Below are 9672 nucleotides of genomic sequence, written 5' to 3' on the forward strand. Positions count from 1 at the left end.
AGGATGAGGGAGCTTAAGGCCTAAGAATTAGCCTCCTCTAATTGTGAGGGTGAGGTTTGATGAAAAAATGAAAGAGTACCGACATAGTTTTTTGTGTCGATTCCCACAGACGGCGCCAAATGTTGATGCACAAAACCGGAGGTCTTGGAACAACGTAAATCCGACCGTGAATCTGCATGAAAGTAAATAACACAAGATGTATCGTGGTTCACCCCAAGATTTAGGCTACGTCCACACTGATTATATATTTTTGAGGGAGAGATAACCTCTGTAATATGAGAGGGGATGTGAGAGGATGAGGGAGCTTAAGGCCTAAGAATTGGTCTCCCCTAATTGTGAGGGTGATGAGTCATTTTATAGAATAAGGGCTCTTCACTTATTACATATTTGCCCCTTCCTTTATTACATAATTACATTCGAGTCCTCCGAGTATTTATACAAGGTCTAAATATGGAGGCCCTAAGTATGGTATAAACAAGAATAATGTTTTCCTATAATTAATAGAAGCATAAAACAAGGAAGTTTTTTTTTTTGTTTACATCATAAAAATGTACACCCTTAACTTTTTTCAATTCATAATTATAAAACGAACAATACTTGATTACTCAAAGAATGAGTAGGAGTTCATACTCAAAACTATTCATTGTCGATTCATAGAACTCCGTGTATATGATCGGAACCATTCATATTATAAATCACTCTATAAAGATCACCTCTGCAAAAAAATCAATAAAGCTAAGGCCGTTTAGTCATCGAATTGTATAAAAACAAATGAATGGAATTGATAAGAGCATTATTAATTGTCTGTGGATTTGCTACAATAAACGAACTAAACGACCTTACTTTTAATTCATTTTTTGCAGAGATGATATTTACAAAGTGATTCATAATATGAACGGTTCTGATCATAAGTACAAAGCTTTGTGATTCGAACACGAAGATTTTTAAGTAGGAATTCCTACTCATCATTGAGTAGCCAGTCATTGTTCTTCTAAAATGAATAAAAGTTTAATACAACAATAACGAACATAACATAAATATCCAAACCGTTTTATTACTCTCTTGAAGTGGAACTCTTAATGGACTATTTGCTGCTTCGCAATTTAATATTAATATTTGTGCTAACATTATTGTTTGTACCATACTTGATCAATCCCGAAACTACTGAGCACTGGTCAACGTTATACCGTCAAGGACCCAGAAAAGTTTCCCTCAAACCAAGAGGCCAATCACAGCGCGACACGTGTCGACATCAGAAGCCAATCACAACATGACACGTGTCAATGTCAGAATGAAACTAGAAACTCTCTTCTATAAATAGAGATCATTCACTAGTATTCACTAAAGGAGAGCTTGAACCTATGTACTTTGTACTATGTCACAATATTTTCGATTGTCATTTGTACTATATCATTCACTAGTACTCACTAAATGAGAGCTTGAACCTATGTACTTGTGTAAACCCTTCACAATTAATGAGAACTCCTCTACTCCGTGGACGTAGCCAATCTGGGTAAACCACGTACATCTTGTGTTTGCTTTCCTGTCTCTATCCATTTACATACTTATTCACACTAGTGACCAGAGCAATCTAGCGAAGGTCATAAACTTAACACTTTCTGTTGTACCAAAGTCCTCACTGATTTTTTGCATCAACATTTGGCGCCGTCTGTGGGAACGACACTTATTCCCACTCTCTTCAGCTTTGTTAAGCTGGTTTCCACCATTCGTACACTCTTTTCACCAGGCATCCCTCTCCAACATGGGAGCAAAGAAAGCCACAACACACAGAATGATACCCATCTTGCACCTAGTGTGAAACAACGAAAGAAAGAAGGAAAGAGGGTTGCTCTTCAAGCTAAAGTCGATAAGCTAGAAGCTCAGAACAACAAGATATCAATGAAGAATGAGGTCCTCCAGGAGCAGTATGAGAACCTTTTTGAGACGCTCCACGAAACTAGGTGTACTCAAACATGCGAGCTCGTTGCCCATGTGGACATCAACCATCATTTAGGTGCCCTTAACTCGAAGGGTCACCTCCCTTTGACATGGGTATTCCTGATGAGGAGCGAGCTAATCATCAAAACATTGATCAACATGAGACTTCTCTCAACCCAGATGCTTCGACCCGAAGCATAAGAAGTAGAGGAAGACACCTCCTTACAGAAGGGTTAGAAAGATCAAAAGCCGTTTATCGTGACTGTCGAGACTTCCTAAAGCAATGTCGAGAGAATCCCCTCCATATATGCTCGAAGATCAATGACCCAAGGGTTTCTGAAAGACTCGATCCCCTCCTACGACCCAGGCCAGCTGCCAATCTAGGGAAGGAACAACAGGTCCTAGAGGAACATGAAGGTACAGAGGACTCTGAGGTATTCCGACAAACTCGCTCTAGAAGTCAGTACGGCGAGTCCAAGAAAAAACCACACGCCCTTACTCAAACTTTCCTACTTCCAAGAGGCGATGAAGACTTATGAAAGAAAATTCCAGTGGTACATGACTCTACTCAGGACCCTCTTGTCCTACAGCTCATTGAGGAAGTAAACAAGTTGAAGGCCGAATGTCAGGCCGAGATACCTGACTAGAACCAACCCAGGCCTAACCCTCTCACAAGAAGGATCATCGACACCCCCATTCAAGCGAAGATAAAACAAAAGCTTGGTTTACAACTCTATACTGGAAGGGAAGACCTAATTATACACCTTAACTTCTTTGAGTCCACCATGGCATATTGGATGCACACCGACGAAGAGCGATGTCTTCTATTCCCCTCCACTCTCTCTGTCGGAGCTCTAAACTGGTATTGCCGTCTTCCACCTGAGACAGTAGACTCATTTGAGAAACTGAGGAAACTGTTTGTCTCTCAACACATCTTCCAGACCGACATCTTGCATTCTACAGATGACTTGTACACTATTCGTCAGAAACCGGACGAGTCACTACGAGAGTATGTCGGTCGCTTTAGTCATGAGTATTCTTGCTGCGCTAAGGCAGATGACAAGACCACCCTCAAGGCCTTCACAGCAGGCCTACGTGATTGTTTCTTCAAGTACATGATCAATGCTAACACTTGGAAGACTTACTCTGAGGTGATGTCACATACTTACAACCACGCATCCGCCGAAGTAATGACATACCAAGGGAACCCCCATATGGTTAACCCTATCAACAAGTGGGAAATGAAAGTCAAGTTCTACCAAGTGAGGAGATATTGGCCATTCAGACACCCATTGCATCATCTTCTGCCTCATTTAGCTACTCGCTAAGTCATCAAATGTATCTGTCTCTTGGTAAGATGAAGGATTTTTACTCTCAGCAAACCCATTACAACAAGAGGGATAAAAGTTTGTATCAAGACAACCATGGGTGAACATACCGTCGACTATTATGACTATGGGACCAAGCCTCACTCTTTCAAAGTGGAGGGCTAGGTACTGAAGGAAATGCTATTATAAGAAGGCATACACATTACAAATTTTTTTACTCTCAACTGCTTGAGATTTTTTGTCACACAAGCCATTCGGCAAATATTTAAAAAAGAGGGAATTCAGATAACTTCTGAGTCTTTTGTGTTCCTAGCATTGGAATACTTGGTCTACGCTGACCTACCCTTGTACTCCAACTCAGAGCTTCAACATGCGTACTTTGACACAAAGTACGTGATACTAAGTGTTACAACCAACATGGTTCACTTATCAAAAGTATGGATCCCTTCATGCATAGCAAAACATTCATAAGCATCACTCATATCAATCAACATAAACATCATACATTCTAACACATTCATACATAAACATCATATATTCAAACACATCCATACATAAGCTAACTGTGCTTCGAAAGGGTTCAACATACTTTGTGTCTTCGACACTTGCTATAATGTGCCTCGACACCTTGCCCTTATGCTCACCAACCAGGTGATGAAAGGTGAAGAAGGAACTCATCTTCATGCCACCAACCAGGTGATGAAATGTACAACCCGTACTCTCCTTCATGCCACCAACCAGGTGATGAAATGTACAATCTGTACACTAATATCATTTGGCAACTTATCATTCATGCCACCAACCAGGTGATGAAATGTATAACCCATACTCTCCTTTATGCCACCAACCAGGTGATGAAATGTACAACCCGTACTCTAATATCATTTGGCAACTTGCCACTCATGTCATCGACCAGGTGAAGAAGGAACTCATCTTCATGCAACCAACGAGGTGATGAAATATGCAACCTGTACTCTCCTTCATGCCACCAACCAGGTGATGAATTGTACAACCCGTACTCTAATATCATTTAGTAACTTGCCATTCATGCCACCAACCAGAGGAAGAAGGAACTCATTCTCATGCCACCAACTAGGTGATGAAAGGTTATGAAGGAACTCACATTCGTACCACCAACCAAGTGATGAAAACAACTCACCATTCATTCCACTTACCAGAAGATGAGTGGTACAACTTGTACATGTGAACTCCTAGCATTCACAAATAATCAAAAACCCTCAAGCTTGATAACTCAACTAGGGGAGCACTTATGCTCAACAAGAGTTATAGTCACCAACAAAGTCTTATTGCAAACCAACAACAACTTCAGTGCATGGCATACGAAGATCAAGCTATTCAGCCCTCTTGCATCTGCTTCAAACATTTCCCCTATATAACAATGCAAACACTACAACTCGTAGAAAGCTTCACACATTATTGATTAAGATAGTGTGACGCAAAACCAATTTATGGTGCCAACAAGAGCTTCATCAAAGGAGTTCAACCACAATTCTCAAAAGCTTCACACACTCTTGATCAAGGCAGTGTGAAGTAAAACCAATTTATGGTGCCAACAAGAGCTTCATCAATGGCGGCCAACCACAATTCTCAAAAGCTTCACACACTCTTGATCAAGACAGTGTGAAGCAAAATCAATTTATGGTGCCAACAAGAGCTTCATCAAAAGAGTTCAACCACAATTCTCAAAAGCTTTACACACTCTTGATCAAGACAGTGTGAAGCAAAACTAATTTATGGTGCCAACAAGAGCTTCATCAATGAAGGGCAACCAGAATTCTCAAAAGCTTCACATACTCTTGATCAAGATAGTGTGAAGCAAAACCAATTTATGATGCCAACAAAAGCTTCATCAAAGGAGTTCAACCACAATTCTCAAAAGTTTCACACACTCTTGATCAAGACAGTGTGAAGCAAAACCAATTTATGGTGCCAACAAGAGTTTCATCAATTGAGGGCAACCACAATTCTCAAAAGCTTCACACACTCTTGATCAAGACAATGTGAAACAAAACCAATTTATGGTGCCAACAAAAGCTTCATCAAAAGAGTTCAACCACAATTCTTAAAAGCTTCACACACTCTTGATCAAGACAGTGTGAAGCAAAACCAATTTATGGTGCCAACAAAAGTTTCATCAATGGAGGGCAACTACAATTCTCAAACCTTCGAAGCAAATTCAAGACTGTTCGAAGCAAATTCAATTTATATGGTTCATCCAAATCTTCGACTACTACAAGGTGTGGTTTGCATCACAATCTCTTGCTCAATAGTGTGGAAGCAAAATTTGTATATGTTGTCTCTCCCACATTTTCAAATTTCTAGTTTCCCAAAAAAAAAAAATGGGGAAATTCAATAAAGCTTCATCAATGGAGGACAATTACAAATTCTCAAAAGCTTCACACTATCTTGATCAAGATAGTGTGAAGCAAAATCAATTCGTGGTACCCAACAAAACTTCAATTCCAAAGCTTCACCAACAAAAGTTTCATCAATGGAGGACAACTACAAATTTTTCAAAAGCTTCACACTATCTTGATCAAGATAGTGTGAAACAAAATCAATTCATGGTACCCAACAAAAGATTCACCCATAAAAGCTTCACCAACAAAAGCTTCAACTCCAAAGCTTCACCTATAAAGTTTCAACTCCAAAGCTTCACCTACAAAAACTTCACCCACAATAGAGCTTCACTCACAAAAGTTTCCCCCACCACAAAAGCTTCACCCACAAAAGTTTCCCCCACCACAAAAGCTTCACCAACAAAAGCTTCACCCACCACAAAAGCTTCACCCACAAAAGCTTCACCCACAAAAGCTTCACCTACAAAGCTTCAACACAAAAACTTCACCGACAAAAACTTCACACTATCTTGATCAAGATAGTGTGAAGCAAAATCAATTCATGGTACCTAACAAAGCTTCAACCTCAAAACTTCACCTATAAAGCTTCAACACCAAAGCTTCACCTACAAAGATTTAAAATATATATATATATATCTTTTTTTTCGGAAATTTGAAAATTCAAAAAATCGAAAATTTGAAAATTCAAAAATTCGGAAATTCAAAAATTCAAAAATTCAAAAAATCGAAAAAAAAAAAAAATTTCGAAAAAAAAAAAATTACCTAGGCCTCTTCTTCTTTTGGCCTAACAACTTTCATAACAAACATATATGAAGAAGGAGTTTTGGGCAACCACTTAGAAAGGAAATGCCTCATTCGTCAACTCCCTCGACCGGAGACTTGGGGGACTCCTACTATATGCTACTGCACATTGATACTCGGAAGTCTCACGACGACTCAGTGACTTGGATTTTTCAAGTCTCCAAATGAGAAGTTTTCATCACTCGGGAAATTAAATGAGCAATACCTCAACCTACATGCTTCACTCACAAAGCTTCAACATACAAGCTTCAACAAAAGGAAAAATTCAAATAACTTAGTGAAGAAGGCCTTGGTGTATTTAACACAATACGTTAAAATGAAGTAAAACTTGTTTATTGATATCTCCGATAAGTTATAAATATGTACATATATAGGAATCAAAATAAACAAACAAGAAGGAGCCTTCACAAAGGTTGCTCAGGAGAAGTCTCAGCAGTCGGCAGAGCCCTAGAAAGAGGCATGTAGGCAGAGCATTTGGAACAAACCTACAAACCTCTGATGATCAAGTAAAATCTGACCATCAGATTCCTGCAGCTGGTTGAGCTTCTTCTTCATGTTTGTAACATAGTCCTGTACGAGCATGTGCAACTGTTTATTCTCATGATTGAGCCATCTGATCTCCTGTTTGAGACTTATCACTTCAGCCACCAATGATTCAACTTGGCGGGTTCGAGCAAATAGGCGTTGGGCCATATTAGACACAGAACCTGCACACTGAACACTGAGAGCCAGAAAATCTTTAACAACCAACTCATCCGACCATTTGGAAAGTAGTATGTTATCTTTGGGAGTGAGAAGGTTCCTGACCACCACCGCAGTGGTCATATCATTCTTCATCATAGAGTCCTCAACGGTAAGATGACCAGTAGGGGATAAGAATGATGAGCGCCATATGTTGTCTTGAGAAGACATGGCTGCCTCTTCACCAAAGTTCAAGTCAAAACAACGGTCGGATGTGCCAGACATTCTCAGAAATGATGAATGAGAAATGAGGTGCAATAAATCTCTGAAGTAAGGGGAAAATTCCTATAAGCAATAACTCTCCAAATGTACTTCTTGCACACAATTGGTGCCCTTATAAAAGAAAGAGCAACAGGGCCGTTGGTTCAAAAATCGAAGAGGCACCACTCTCCGGATTCCGAAAAGGCACCACTCCCCGGATTCCAAAGAGGCACCACTTTCCACACGCAACATCAGCTCATTGGGTACCACAGATAACTTTGCCAAAGATCTCTGACAAAGGTTAGACACATAAATTTTGAAGGTCCAGCTACCCAACTATTACCCGCAAGGGTAAAGGAACAACACCATTGCTTGATAACTAGAAAGTCCCAATGTGTGTCAACCTCCGTGCTCCGTGACAAGGCAGACTGACAAAAATGCCCAACCTTTACTCACATTCGAGAAAACACTCCAAACAGGATTGCTTTCTCAAAAATCGAAGAGGCACCGCTCTCCGAATCTCGAGAGCCAGACTCCCAACAAGATTACGTGCTCAAAAATCTAAGAGGCACCGCCTTCTGAATCTCGAGAGCCAGACTTCCAACAGGATTACTTTCTTAAAAATTGAAAAGACACTTCTCTTCGAATCTCAAGAGTCAGACTCCCAACAAGATTGTTTTCTCAAAAATCGAAGAGGCACCGTTCTCTAAATCTCGAGAGTCAGACCCCTGACAAAATTGCTTGTTCGAAAATCGAAGAGGCACCGCTCTCTGAACTTCGAGAGCCAGATTTCCTTGGATAAAGCTTGTCTGCAATCTTCACACGCAACATCAGCTTTCCAGATACCATAGACCACTTTTTCAAAGTGCTCTGATAAAGTTAAAACACGTGAAGCTTGCAGCTCCCGCTACATTGCTATAACCAAGAAGGGTAAATGAATAGCATTACTACTTGTTGTTAGGGAGACTCCTATATATGTCGACCTCCATCCTCCACAGCCAGGCAAACGTGCAAATAAAAAAAAATGCTCAACTTTTCTTCACATCCGAGAGGGCACTCTTAGCAGAGTTTCTCGAAATACTCAGCTTTTTTTTCTTCCCGGTAATACCTTTGTAAACAAGCCACTCCAGAGCAAGAGTATCTCATATCATCAGGGTTAAAAGCAAGAGTATCCCATATCATGCTTTTTCCCTATCTTTTCCTTTGGTCTTGTTCTTACCTGCAAGACAATGAGAAAGAGAGCAATAAGTCAGCACTTGGAATCAAGCTTCCAGTCAGGAACTGACTGCCTGTAACCCCTTGCCTGATTACTTACCTGGCATTGCTCTCGAGTACTTATCTTCAACATCTTATGCTTTCAGAGAAGATACCACATGTACCTAAAAAATAGATAGGGCAAGTGAGAAAGATACAAGGAAACATATGGAGACAAGCGTAACAGAACACGTGCCGATACATCCACTACTTTGTCAACAGCAAAGTATCCCCTATCATTAGGGTTGAACGTACTCTAGATTTGATGGACTTGTTTTGACCCTCAAATTCTTGAGTTGGCCTTATACTCTGGAAGAAACCAGAAAACCCTTCAGCCAAGTTCAAGAATAAGCTTGTAGAAAGTTACTTCTTAAAAAACAAAAGTATCTCATATCATCTTTTCTCCATTTGCTTCTCCTTATCCTTGTTGCTGTTTATGATATAAAGAGAAAGAGAACAATCAACCAGAAGCTGAAGTCAAACCTCCGATCCAGGTTGCTTGCTTGAAAGTCTAATTGCTTACCTTGTCTGTTACCTCATTCGGCAAATCTCCTAACTCGGCGACTTGTGGGACTCCTACTATAGGGTTTGTATCGCACTTGACCAAACCCGAAACTACAAGTAAGCTTCAAGTGAAATTAATACATTACCTTGTGCATTTTCATCCGTTAAAGATACCACTCATCTGGATGGAGGAAAAATACTTCCAGAGAAGATGTCACATCTACAAATGAGACAGATAAGGCAAGTGAAAATGATACCACACTTCGGTACTTAGAAGTTTCGTGATTACTCAATGGCTTGGATCTTGTAAGTCCCCAACCGAGAACTTCTCTCACTCGGGAACTTAAGGGAGCACTGTTTGTACCATACTTAACCAATCTCGAAACTACTGAGCACCGGTCAATGTTATACCGTCAAGGACCCATAAGAGTTTCCCTCAAACCAGGAGGCCAATCACAGCGCAACACGTGTCGACATCAGAAGCCAATCATAGCGCGACACGTGTCAACATCAGAAGCCAATCA

The sequence above is a fragment of the Malus domestica genome, chromosome 01, assembly GCF_042453785.1.
Source record: "Malus domestica chromosome 01, GDT2T_hap1".
Lineage (NCBI taxonomy): Eukaryota > Viridiplantae > Streptophyta > Magnoliopsida > Rosales > Rosaceae > Malus > Malus domestica.